This window comes from Daphnia pulicaria, chromosome 1, assembly GCF_021234035.1.
Source record: "Daphnia pulicaria isolate SC F1-1A chromosome 1, SC_F0-13Bv2, whole genome shotgun sequence".
Lineage (NCBI taxonomy): Eukaryota > Metazoa > Arthropoda > Branchiopoda > Diplostraca > Daphniidae > Daphnia > Daphnia pulicaria.
In genome coordinates this window covers 30,627,880-30,638,979 of record NC_060913.1, presented here as the reverse complement: position 1 = coordinate 30,638,979, position 11,100 = coordinate 30,627,880, and positions in this window count along the sequence as shown.

Sequence of the window (11,100 nt, the reverse complement as noted above, 5' to 3'; positions counted from 1 at the left end):
CGTGATCGTGCGTGCACTGGCGTGCTCTGGCGTGCACTGGCGTGCTTTGGCGTGCACCGGCGTGCTCTGGCGTGCACTGGCGTGCTCTGGCGTGCTCTGGCTTGCTCTGGAATGCATTGACGTGCTCTGGCGTGCACTGGCGTGCACTGGCGTGCACTGGAGTGCTCTGGTGTGAATTGGCGTGCTCTGGCGTGCACTGAATTGCTCTGGCGTGCACTGGCGTGCTCTGGCGTGCACTGGCATGCTCTGGCGTGCATTGACGTGCTCGTGCGTGCACTGGCGTGCTCTTGCGTGCACTGGCGTGCTCTGGCGTGCACTGGCGTGCAAAGGCGTGCAAAGGCGTGCACTGGCGTGCACTGGCGTGCTCTGGTGTGAATTGGTGTGCTCTGGCGTGCACTACCGTGCTCTGGCGTGCACTGGCGTTCTCTGGCGTGCACTGGCGTTCTCTGGCGTGCACTTGAGTTCTCTGGCGTGCACTGGCGTGCTCTGGCGTGCTCTGTCGTGCTCTGTCGTGCTCTGCTATGCAGAACTCAAGTGCTTGACTATAGAAATCCACTACCCGACAATAGAACTCAAATAACTTGAATAATTTTTAAAAATTCAAGTGCTGTGATGTGTTTTTCTCAAACTTTTTGTTCATGATTTGCTCTAAAAATTAATTGATTAAATAGACTTGAAATGGTGTATTGGACATTGATTTACACATCCTGTAATTAAAAAATGGTTTTAACAAGTGAAAAAAATATTATAGCTACTTCAAGTGCTGAGCTGTTCTCTGCTGTGCTCTACCGTGCTCTGGCGTGCACTGGCGTGCTCTGGCGTGCTCTGGCGTGCTCTGGCTTGCTCTGGCGTGCATTGACGTGCTCTGGCGTGCACTGGCGTGCTCTGGCGTGCTCTGGTGTGAATTGGTGTGCTCTGGCGAGCACTGCCGTGCTCTGGTGTGAATTGGCGTGCTCTGGCGTGCACTGGCGTGCTCTGGCGTGCACTGGCGTGCTCTGGTGTGCACTGGCGTGCTCTGGCGTGCTCTGGCGTGCACTTGAGTTCTCTGGCGTGCTCTACCGTGCTCTGGCCTGCACTAGCGTGCTCTGGCGTGCACTGGCGTAATCTGGCGTGCATTGACGTACTCTTGCGTGCACTGGCATGCTCTGGCATGCACTTGCGTGCTCTGGTGTGAATTGGCGTGCTCTTGCGTGCACTGGCGTGCTCTGGCGTGCACTGGCGTGCTCTGGTGTGAATTGGCGTGCTCCGGCGTGCATTGAATTGCTCTAGCGTGCACTGGCGTGCTCTGGCGTGCTCTGGCGTGCATTGGCGTGCACTGGCGTGCACTGGCGTGCTCTGGCGAGCACTGGCGTGCTTTAGGGTGCACTTGAGTGCTCTGGCGTGCACTGGCGTGCTCTGGCGTGCATTGAATTGCTCTGGCGTTCACTGGCATGCTCTGGCGTGCACTGGCGTGCACTGGCGTGCTCTGGCGTGCATTGACTTGCTCTGGCGTGCACTGGCGTGCTCTGGCGTGCACTGGCGTGCTCTGGCGTGCACCGGCGTGCTCTGGTGTGAATTGGCGTGTACTGGCGTGCATTGGCGTGCTCTGGCGTGCTCTGGCGTGAACTGGCGTGCTCTGGTGTTAATTGGCATGCACTGGCGTGCACTGGCGTGCTCTGGCGTGCTCTGGCGTGCACTGGCGTGCACTGGCGTGCTCTGGCGTGCACTGGCGTGCTCTGGTGTGATTTGGCGTGCACTGGAGTGCTCTTGCGTGCACTTGCGTGCTCTGGCGTGCATTGACGTGCTCTTGCGTGCACTGGCGTGCTCTTTTGTGAATTGGCGTGCTCTGGCGTGCACTGGCGTGCTCTGGTGTGAATTGGCGTGCTCTGGCGTGCATTGAATTGCTCTGGCGTGCACTGGCGTGCACTGGCGTGCACTGGCGTGCACTGGCGTGCACTGGCGTGCACTGGCGTGCTCTGGCGTGCACTGGCGTGCACTGGCGTGCATTGACGTGCTCTTGCGTGCACTGGCATGCTCTGGCATGCACTGACGTGCTCTGGTGTGAATTGGCGTGCTCTGGCGTGCACTGGCGTGCTCTGGTGTGATTTGGCGTGCACTGGCGTGCATTGACTTGCTCTGGCGTGCACTGGCGTGCTCTGGCGTGCACTGGCGTGCACTGGCGTGCTCTGGCGTGCACTGGCGTGCTCTGGCGTGCACTGGCGTGCTTTGGCGTGCACTTGCGTGCTCTGGCGTGCTCTGGCGTGCTCTGGCGTGCATTGACGTGCTCTGGCGTGCACTGGCGTGCTCTGGCGTGCTCTGGCGTGCTCTGCTATGCAGAACTCAAGTGCTTGACAATAGAAATCCACTACCCGAAAAATTCAAGTGCTGTGATGTGCGTTTTTCTCAAACTTTTTGTTCATGATTTGCTCTATAAATTTATTGATTAAATAGACTTGAAATGGTGTATTGGACATTGATTTACACATCGTGTAATTAAAAAAATGATTTTAACAAGTGAAAAAAATATAATAGCAACTTCAAGTGCTGAGCTGTTCTCTGCTGTGCTCTACCGTGCTCTGGCGTGCTCTGGCGTGCTCTTGCGTGCTATGGCGTGCACTGGCGTGCTCTGGTGTGAATTGGCGTGCACTGGCGTGCACTGGCGTGCACTGGCATGCTTTGGCGTGCACTTGCGTGCTCTGGCGTGCACTGGCGTGCTCTGGCGTGCATTGAATTGCTCTGGCGTGCACTGGAGTGCTCTGGCGTGCACTGGCGTGCTCTGGCGTGCATTGACGTGCTCTTGCGTGCACTGGCGTGCTCTGGTGTGCACTGGCGTGCTCTGGTGTGAATTGGCGTGCTCTGGCGTGCACTGGCGTGCTCTGGTGTGAATTGGCGTGCTCTGGCGAGCATTGACTTGCTCTGGCGTGCACTGGCATGCTCTGGCATGCACTGGCGTGCTCTGGTGTGAATTGGCGTGCACTGGCGTGTACTGGCGTGCTCTGGCGTGCACTGGCGTGCTTTGGCGTGCACTTGCATGCTCTGGCGTGCACTGGCGTGCACTGGCGTGCACTGGCGTGCACTGGCGTGCTCTGGCGTGCACTGGCGTGCTCTGGCGTGCTCTGGTGAGAATTGGCGTGCTCTGGCGTGCACTTGCGTTCTCTGGCGTGCATTGACGTGCTCTGGTGTGAATTGGCGGGCTCTGGCGTGCACTGGAGTGCTCTGGCGTGCACTGGCATGCTCTGGCGTGCATTGACGTGATCGTGCGTGCACTGGCGTGCTCTGGCGTGCACTGGCGTGCACCGGCGTGCACCGGCGTGCTCTGGCGTGCACTGGCGTGCTCTGGCGTGCTCTGGTGTGAATTGGCGTGCACTGGCGTGCACTTGCGTGCTCTGGTGTGAATTGGGGTTCTCTGGCGTGCACTGGCGTGCTCTGGTGTGAATTGGCGTGCTCCGGCGTGCATTGAATTGCTCTGGCATGCACTGGCGTGCTCTGGCGTGCTCTGGCGTGCACTGGCGTGCACTGGCGTGCTCTGGCGTGCACTGGCGTGCTTTGGGGTGCACTTGAGTGCTCTGGCGTGCACTGGTGTGCTCTGGCGTGCATTGAATTGCTCTGGCGTGCACTGGCATGCTCTGGCGTGCTCTGGCGTGCTCAAGCGTGCACTGGCGTGCACTGGCGTGCTCTGGCGTGCACTGGCGTGCTTTGGGGTGCACTTGAGTGCTCTGGCGTGCACTGGTGTGCTCTGGCGTGCATTGACTTGCTCTGGCGTGCAATGGCGTGCACTGCCGTGCACTGGCGTGCTCTGGTGTGAATTGGCGTGCACTGGCGTGCACTGGCGTGCTCTGGCGTGCTCTGGCGTGCACTGGCGTGCTCTGGTGTGAATTGGCGTGCACTGGAATGCTCTTGCGTGCACTGGCGTGCTCTGGCGTGCATTGACGTGCTCTTGCGTGCTCTGGCGTGCACTGGCGTGCTCTGGCGTGCTCTGGTGTGAATTGGCGTGCTCTGGCGTGCTCTGGCGTGCACTGGCGTTTTCTGGTGTGCATTGACGTGCTCTGGTGTGAATTGGTGTGCTCTGGCGTGCACTGGCGTGCTCTGGCGTGCTCTGGCGTGCACTGGCATGCTCTGGCGTGCATTGACGTGCTCGTGCGTGCACTGGCGTGCTCTGGCGTTCACTGGCGTGCTCTAGCGTGCACTGGAGTGCTCTGGCGTGCACTGGCGTGCTCTGGCGTGCACTGGCGTGCTCTGGCGTGCACTGGCGTGCTCTGGTGTGAATTGGTGTGCTCTGGCGTGCACTGCCGTGCTCTGGTGTGAATTGGCGTGCTCTGGCGTGCACTGGCGTGCTCTGGCGTGCACTGGCGTTCTCTGGCATGCACTGGCGTAATCTGGCGTGCATTGACGTGCTCTTGCGTGCACTGGGATGCTCTGGCATGCACTGGCGTGCTCTGGCCTGCACTAGCGTGCTCTGGCGTGCACTGGCGTAATCTGGCGTGCATTGACGTGCTCTTGCGTGCACTGGCATGCTCTGGCATGCACTGGCGTGCTCTTGTGTGAATTGGCGTGCTCTGGCGTGCACTGGCGTGCACTGGCGTGCTCTGGCGTGCTCTGGCGTGCACTGGCGTGCTCTGGCGTGCACTGGCGTGCTCTGGCGTGCACTGGCGTGCTCTGGTGTGAATTGGCGTGCACTGGAGTGCTCTTGCGTGCAGTGGCGTGCTCTGGCGTGCATTGTTGTGCTCTTGCGTGCACTGGCGTGCTCTTGCGTGCACTGGCGTGCTCTTGCGTGCACTGGCGTGCTCTTGCGTGCACTGGCGTGCTCTTGCGTGCACTGGCGTGCTCTTGCGTGCACTGGCGTGCTCTGGTGAGAATTGGCGTGCACTGGCGTGCACTGGCGTGCTCTGGTGTGAATTGGCGTGCTCTGGCGTGCATTGAAATGCTCTGGCGTGCACTGGCGTGCTCTGGCGTGCACTGGTGTGCACTGGCGTGCTCTGGGGTGCACTGGCGTGCTCTGGCGTGCATTGACGTGCTCTAGCGTGCACTGGCGTGCTCTGGCGTGCTCTTGTGTGAATTGGCGTGCTCTGGCGTGCAATGGCGTGCTCTGGCGTGCACTGGCGTGCTCTGGCATGCTCTGGCGTGCATTGACGTACTCGTGCGTGCACTGGCGTGCTCTGCTGTGAATTGGCGTGCTCTGGCGTGCACTGGCGTTCTCTGGTGTGAATTAGCGTGCTCTGGCGTGCACTGGCGTGCTCTGGTGTGAATTGGCGTGCTCTGGCGTGCACTGGCGTGCTCTGGCGTGCACTGGTTTGCTCTGGCGTGCACTGGCGTGCTCTGGCGTGCACTTGCGTGCTCTGGCGTGCATTGACGTGCTCGTGCGTGCACTGGCGTTCTCTGGCGTGCACTGGCGTGCTCTGGCGTGCACTGGCGTGGTCTGGCGTGCTCTCTCGTGCTCTGTCGTGCTCTGCTATGCTGAACTAAAGTGCTTGACAATAGAAATCCACTACCCGACAATAGAACTCAAATAACTTGAATAATTTTTAAAAATTCAAGTGCTGTGATGTGCGTTTTTCTCAATTTTTTTGTTCATGATTTGCTCTATAAATTAATTGATTAAATAGACTTGAAATGGTGTATTGGACATTGTACACATCCTGTAATTAAAAAATGGTTTTAACAAGTGGAAAAAATATTATAGCAACTTCAAGTGCTGAGCTGTTCTCTGCTGTGCTCTACCGTGCTCTGGCGTGCTCTGGCGTGCTCTGGCTTGCTCTGGCGTGCATTGACGTGCTCTGGCGTGCACTGGCATGCACTGGCGTGCTCTGGCGTGCTCTGGCGTGCACTGGCGTGCTTTGGCGTGCACTGGCGTGCTCTGGTGTTAATTGGCGTGCTCTGGCGTTTACTGGCGTGCACTTGCGTGCTCTGGTGTGAATTGGCTTGCTCTGGCGTGCACTGGCTTGCTCTGGTGTGAATTGGCGTGCTCTGGTGTGCACTGGCGTGCTCTGGCGTGAATTTGCGTGCTCTGACGTGCACTGGCGTACTCTGGCGTGCACTGGCGTTCTCTGGCGTGCACTGACGTGCTCTGGCGTGCTCTGGCGTGCTTTGGCGTGCACTGGCGTGCTCTGGTGTGCACTGGCGTGCTCTGGCGTGAATTTGCGTGCTCTGACGTGCACTGGCGTACTCTGGCGTGCACTGGCGTTCTCTGGCGTGCACTGACGTGCTCTGGCGTGCTCTGGCGTGCTTTGGCGTGCACTGGCGTGCTCTGGCGTGCACTGGCGTGCTCTGGCGTGCACTGGCGTGCTTTGGCGTGCACTGGCTTGCTCTGGTGTGAATTGGCGTGCTTTGGCGTTTACTGGCGTGCACTGGCGTGCTCTGGTGTGAATTGGCGTGCTCTAGCGTGCACTGACTTGCTCTGGTGTGAATTGGCGTGCTCTGGCGTGCACTGGCGTGCTCTGGCGTGAATTGGCGTGCTCTGGCGTGCACTGGCGTACTCTGGCGCGCACTGGCGTTCTCTGGCGTGCACTGGCGTGCTCTGGCGTGCTCTGGCGTGCTCTGGCGTGCACTGGCGTACTCTGGCGTGCACTGGCGTGCTTTGGCGTGCACTGGCGTGCTCTGGTGTGAATTGGCGTGCTTTGGCGTTTACTGGCGTGCACTGGCGTGCTCTGGTGTGAATTGGCGTGCTCTAGCGTGCACTGGCTTGCTCTGGTGTTAATTGGCGTGCTCTGGCGTGCACTGGCGTGCTCTGGCGTGAATTGGCGTGCTCTGGCGTGCACTGGCGTACTCTGGCGTGCACTGGCGTTCTCTGGCGTGCACTGGCGTGCTCTGGCGTGCTCTGGCGTGCTCTGGCGTGCACTGGCGTGCTCTGGCGTGCACTGGCGTGCTCTGGCGTGCACTGGCGTGCTCTGGCGTGCACTGGCGTTCTTTGGCGTGCACTGGCGTGCTCTGGCGTGCATTGACGTGCTCTGGCGTGCACTGGCGTGCTCTGGTGTGAATTGGCGTGCTCTGGCGTGCACTGGCGTGCTCTGGTGTGAACTGGCGTGCACTGGCGTGCACTGGCGTGCTCTGGCGTGCACTGGCGTGCTCTGGCGTGCACTGGCGTGCTCTGGCGTGCACTGGCGTGCTCTGGCGTGCTTTGGCGTGCACTTGCGTGCTTTGGCGTGCACTTGCGTGCTCTGGCGTGCACTGGCGTGCTCTGGCGTGCATTGACGTGCTCTTGCGTGCACTGTCGTGCTCTGCTATGCAGAACTCAAGTGCTTGACAATAGAAATCCACTACCCGACAATAGAACTCAAATAACTTGAATAATTTTAAAAAATTCAAGTGCTGTCATGTGCGTTTTACTCAAACTTTTTGTTCATGATTTGCTCTATAAATTTATTGATTAAATAGACTTGAAATGGTGTATTGGACATTGGTTTACACATCCTGTAATTAAAAAATGATTTTAACAAGTGAAAAAAATATTATAGAAACTTCAAGTGCTGAGCTGTTCTCTGCTGTGCTCTACCGTGCTCTGGCGTGCACTGGCGTGCTCTGGCGTGCTCTGGCTTGCTCTGGCGTGCATTGACGTGCTCTGGCGTGCACTGGCGTGCTCTGGCGTAAACTGGCGTGCTCTGGCGTGCTCTGGCGTGCACTGGCGTGCTCTGGTGTGAATTGGCGTGCACTGGCGTGCACTGGCGTGCACTGGCGTTCTCTGGTGTGCACTGGCGTGCTTTGGCGTGCACTTGCGTGCTCTGGCGTGCACTGGCGTGCTCTGGCGTGCATTGAATTGCTCTGGCGTGCACTGGCGTGCTCTGGCGTGCATTGACTTGCTCTGGCGTGCATTGACTTGCTCTGGAGTGCACTTGCGTGCTCTGGCGTGCACTGGCGTGCTCTGGTGTGAATTGGCGTGCACTGGCGTGCACTGGCGTGCTCTGGTGTGAATTGGCGTGCTCTGGCGTGCACTGGCGTGCACTGGCGTGCTCTGGCGTGCACTGGCGTGCTCTGACGTGCTCTGGTGTTAATTGGCGTGCTCTTGCGTGCTCTGGCGTGCACTGGAATGCTCTGGCGTGCATTGACGTGCTCGTGCGTGCACTGGCGTGCACTAGCGTGCATTGACGTGCTCTGGTGTGAATTGGCGTGATGTGGCGTGCACTAGCGTGCTCTGGCGTTCACTGGCATGCTCTGGCGTGCATTGACGTGCTCGAGCGTGCACTGGCGTGCTCTGGCGTGTACTGGCGTGCTCTGGCGTGCACTGTCGTGCTCTGGCGTGCTCTGGTGTGAATTGGTGGGCTCTGGCGTGCACTGGCGTGCTCTGGTGTGAATTGGCGTGCTCTGGCATGCACTGGCGTGCACTGGCGTGCACTGGTGTGCTCTGGCGTGCACTGGCGTGCACTGGCGTGCTCTGGTGTGAATTGGCGTGCACTGGCGTGCACTTGCGTGCTCTGGCGTGCACTGGCGTGCTCTGGCGTGCACTTGCGTGCTCTGGCGTGCACTGGCGTGCTCTGGCGTGCATTGAATTTCTCTGGCGTGCACTGGCGTGCTCTGGCGTGCACTGGCGTGCTCTGGCGTGCACTGGCGTACTCTGGCGTGCACTGGCGTGCTCTGGCGTGCATTGACGTGCTCTTGCTTGCACTGACGTGCTCTTGCGTGCACTGGCGTGCTCTGGTGTGAATTGGCGTGCTCTGGCGTGCACTGGCGTGCTCTGGTGTGAATTGGCGTGCTCTGGGGTGCATTGACTTGCTCTGGCGTGCACTGGCGTGCTCTGGCTTGCACTGGCGTGCTCTGGCGTGCACTGGCGTGCTCTGGCGTGCACTGGCGTGCTCTGGCGTGCACTGGCGTGCTCTGGCGTGCACTGGCGTGCTCTGGCGTGCACTGGCGTGCTCTGGCGTGCACTGGCGTGCCCTGGCGTGCACTGGCGTGCTTTGGCGTGCACTGGCGTGCTCTGGCGTGCACTGGCGTGCTCTGGCGTGCACTGGCGTGCTTTTGCGTGCACTTGCGTGCTCTGGCGTGCACTGGCGTGCTCTGGCGTGCATTGACGTGCTCTGGCATGCACTGGCGTGCTCTGGCGTGCACTGGCGTGCTCTGGTGTGAATTTGTGTGCTCTGGCGTGCATTGAATTGCTCTGGCGTGCACTGGCGTGCTCTGGCGTGCACTGGCGTGCTCTGGCTTGCATTGACGTGCTCTGGCGTGCACTGGCGTGCTCTGGCGTGCTCTGGTGTGAATTGGCGTGCTCTGGCGTGCTCTGGCGTGCTCTGGCGTGCATTGACGTGCTCTGGTGTGAATTGGCGTGCTCTGGCGTGCACTGGAGTGCTCTGGTGTGCACTGGCATGCTCTGGCGTGCATTGACGCGATCGTGCGTGCACTGGCGTACTCTGGCGTGCTCTGGCGTGCACTGGCGTGCACTGGCGTGCACTGGCGTGCTCTGGCGGGCACTGGCGTGCTCTGACGTGCTCTGGTGTGAATTGGCGTTCTCTGGCGTGCACTGGCGTGCTCTGGCGTGCACTGGCATGCTCTGGCGTGCGGTGCACTGGCGTTCTCTGGCGTGCACTGGAGTGCTCTGGCATGCACTGGTGTGCTCTGGCGTGCTCTGTCGTGCTCTGGCGTGCTCTGCTATGCAGAACTCAAATGCTTGACAATAGAAATCCACTACCCGACAATAGAACTCAAATAACTCAAATAACGGGCACTGGCGTGCTCTGGCGTGCACTGGCGTGCTCTGGCGTGCACTGGCGTGCTCTGGCGTGCACTGGCGTGCTTTGGCGTGCACTTGCGTGCTCTGGCGAGCATTGACGTGCTCTTGCGTGCACTGGCGTGCTCTGGCGTGCTCTGGCGTTCTCTGCTATGCAGAACTCAAGTGCTTGACAATAGAAATTCACTACCCGAAAAATTCAAGTGCTGTGATGTGCGTTTTTCTCAAACTTTTTGTTCATGATTTGCTCTATAAATTTATTGATTAAATAGACTTGAAATGGTGTATTGGACATTGATTTACACATCCTGTAATTAAAAAATTGTTTTAAAAAGTGAAAAAAAATATTATAGCAACTTCAAGTGCTGAGCTATTCTCTGCTGTGCTCTACCGTGCTCTGGCGTGCACTGGCGTGCTCTGGCGTGCTCTGGCGTGCTCTGGCTTGCTCTGGCGTGCATTGACGTGCTCTGGCGTGCTCTGGCGTGCTTTGGCGTGCACTTGCGTGCTCTGGCGTGCACTGGCGTGTTCTGGCGTGCATTGACGTGCTCTGGCATGCACTGGCGTGCTCTGGCGTGCACTGGCGTGCTCTGGTGTGAATTGGTGTGCTCTGGCGTGCTCTGGCGTGCTCTGGTGTGAATTGGCGTGCTCTGGCGTGCACTGGCGTGCATTGACGTGCTCTGGTGTGAATTGGCGTGCTCTGGCGTGCACTGGAGTGCTCTGGTGTGCACTGGCATGCTCTGGCGTGCATTGACGCGATCGTGCGTGCACTGGCGTGCTCTGGCGTGCTCTGGCGTGCACTGGCGTGCACTGGCGAGCTCTGGCGGGCACTGGCGTGCTCTGACGTGCTCTGGTGTGAATTGGCGTTCTCTGGCGTGCACTGGCGTGCTCTGGCGTGCACTGGCATGCTCTGGCGTGCGGTGCACTGGCGTTCTCTGGCGTGCACTGGAGTGCTCTGGCATGCACTGGTGTGCTCTGGCGTGCTCTGTCGTGCTCTGGCGTGCTCTGCTATGCAGAACTCAAGTGCTTGACAATAGAAATCCACTACCCGACAATAGAACTCAAATAACGGGCACTGGCGTGCTCTGGCGTGCACTGGCGTTCTCTGGCGTGCACTGGCGTGCTTTGGCGTGCACTTGCTTTCTCTGGCGTGCATTGACGTGCTCTTGCGTGCACTGGCGTGCTCTGGCGTGCTCTGGCGTGCTCTGCTATGCATAACTCAAGTGCTTGACAATAGAAATCCACTACCCGAAAAATTCAAGTGCTGTGATGTGCGTTTTTCTCAAACTTTTTGTTCATGATTTGCTCTATAAATTTATTGATTAAATAGACTTGAAATGGTGTATTGGACATTGATTTACACATCCTGTAATTAAAAAATTGTTTTAAAAAATGAAAAAAAATATTATAGCAACTTCAAGTGCTGAGCTATTCTCTGCTGTGCTCTACCGTGCTCTGGCGTGCTCTGGCGT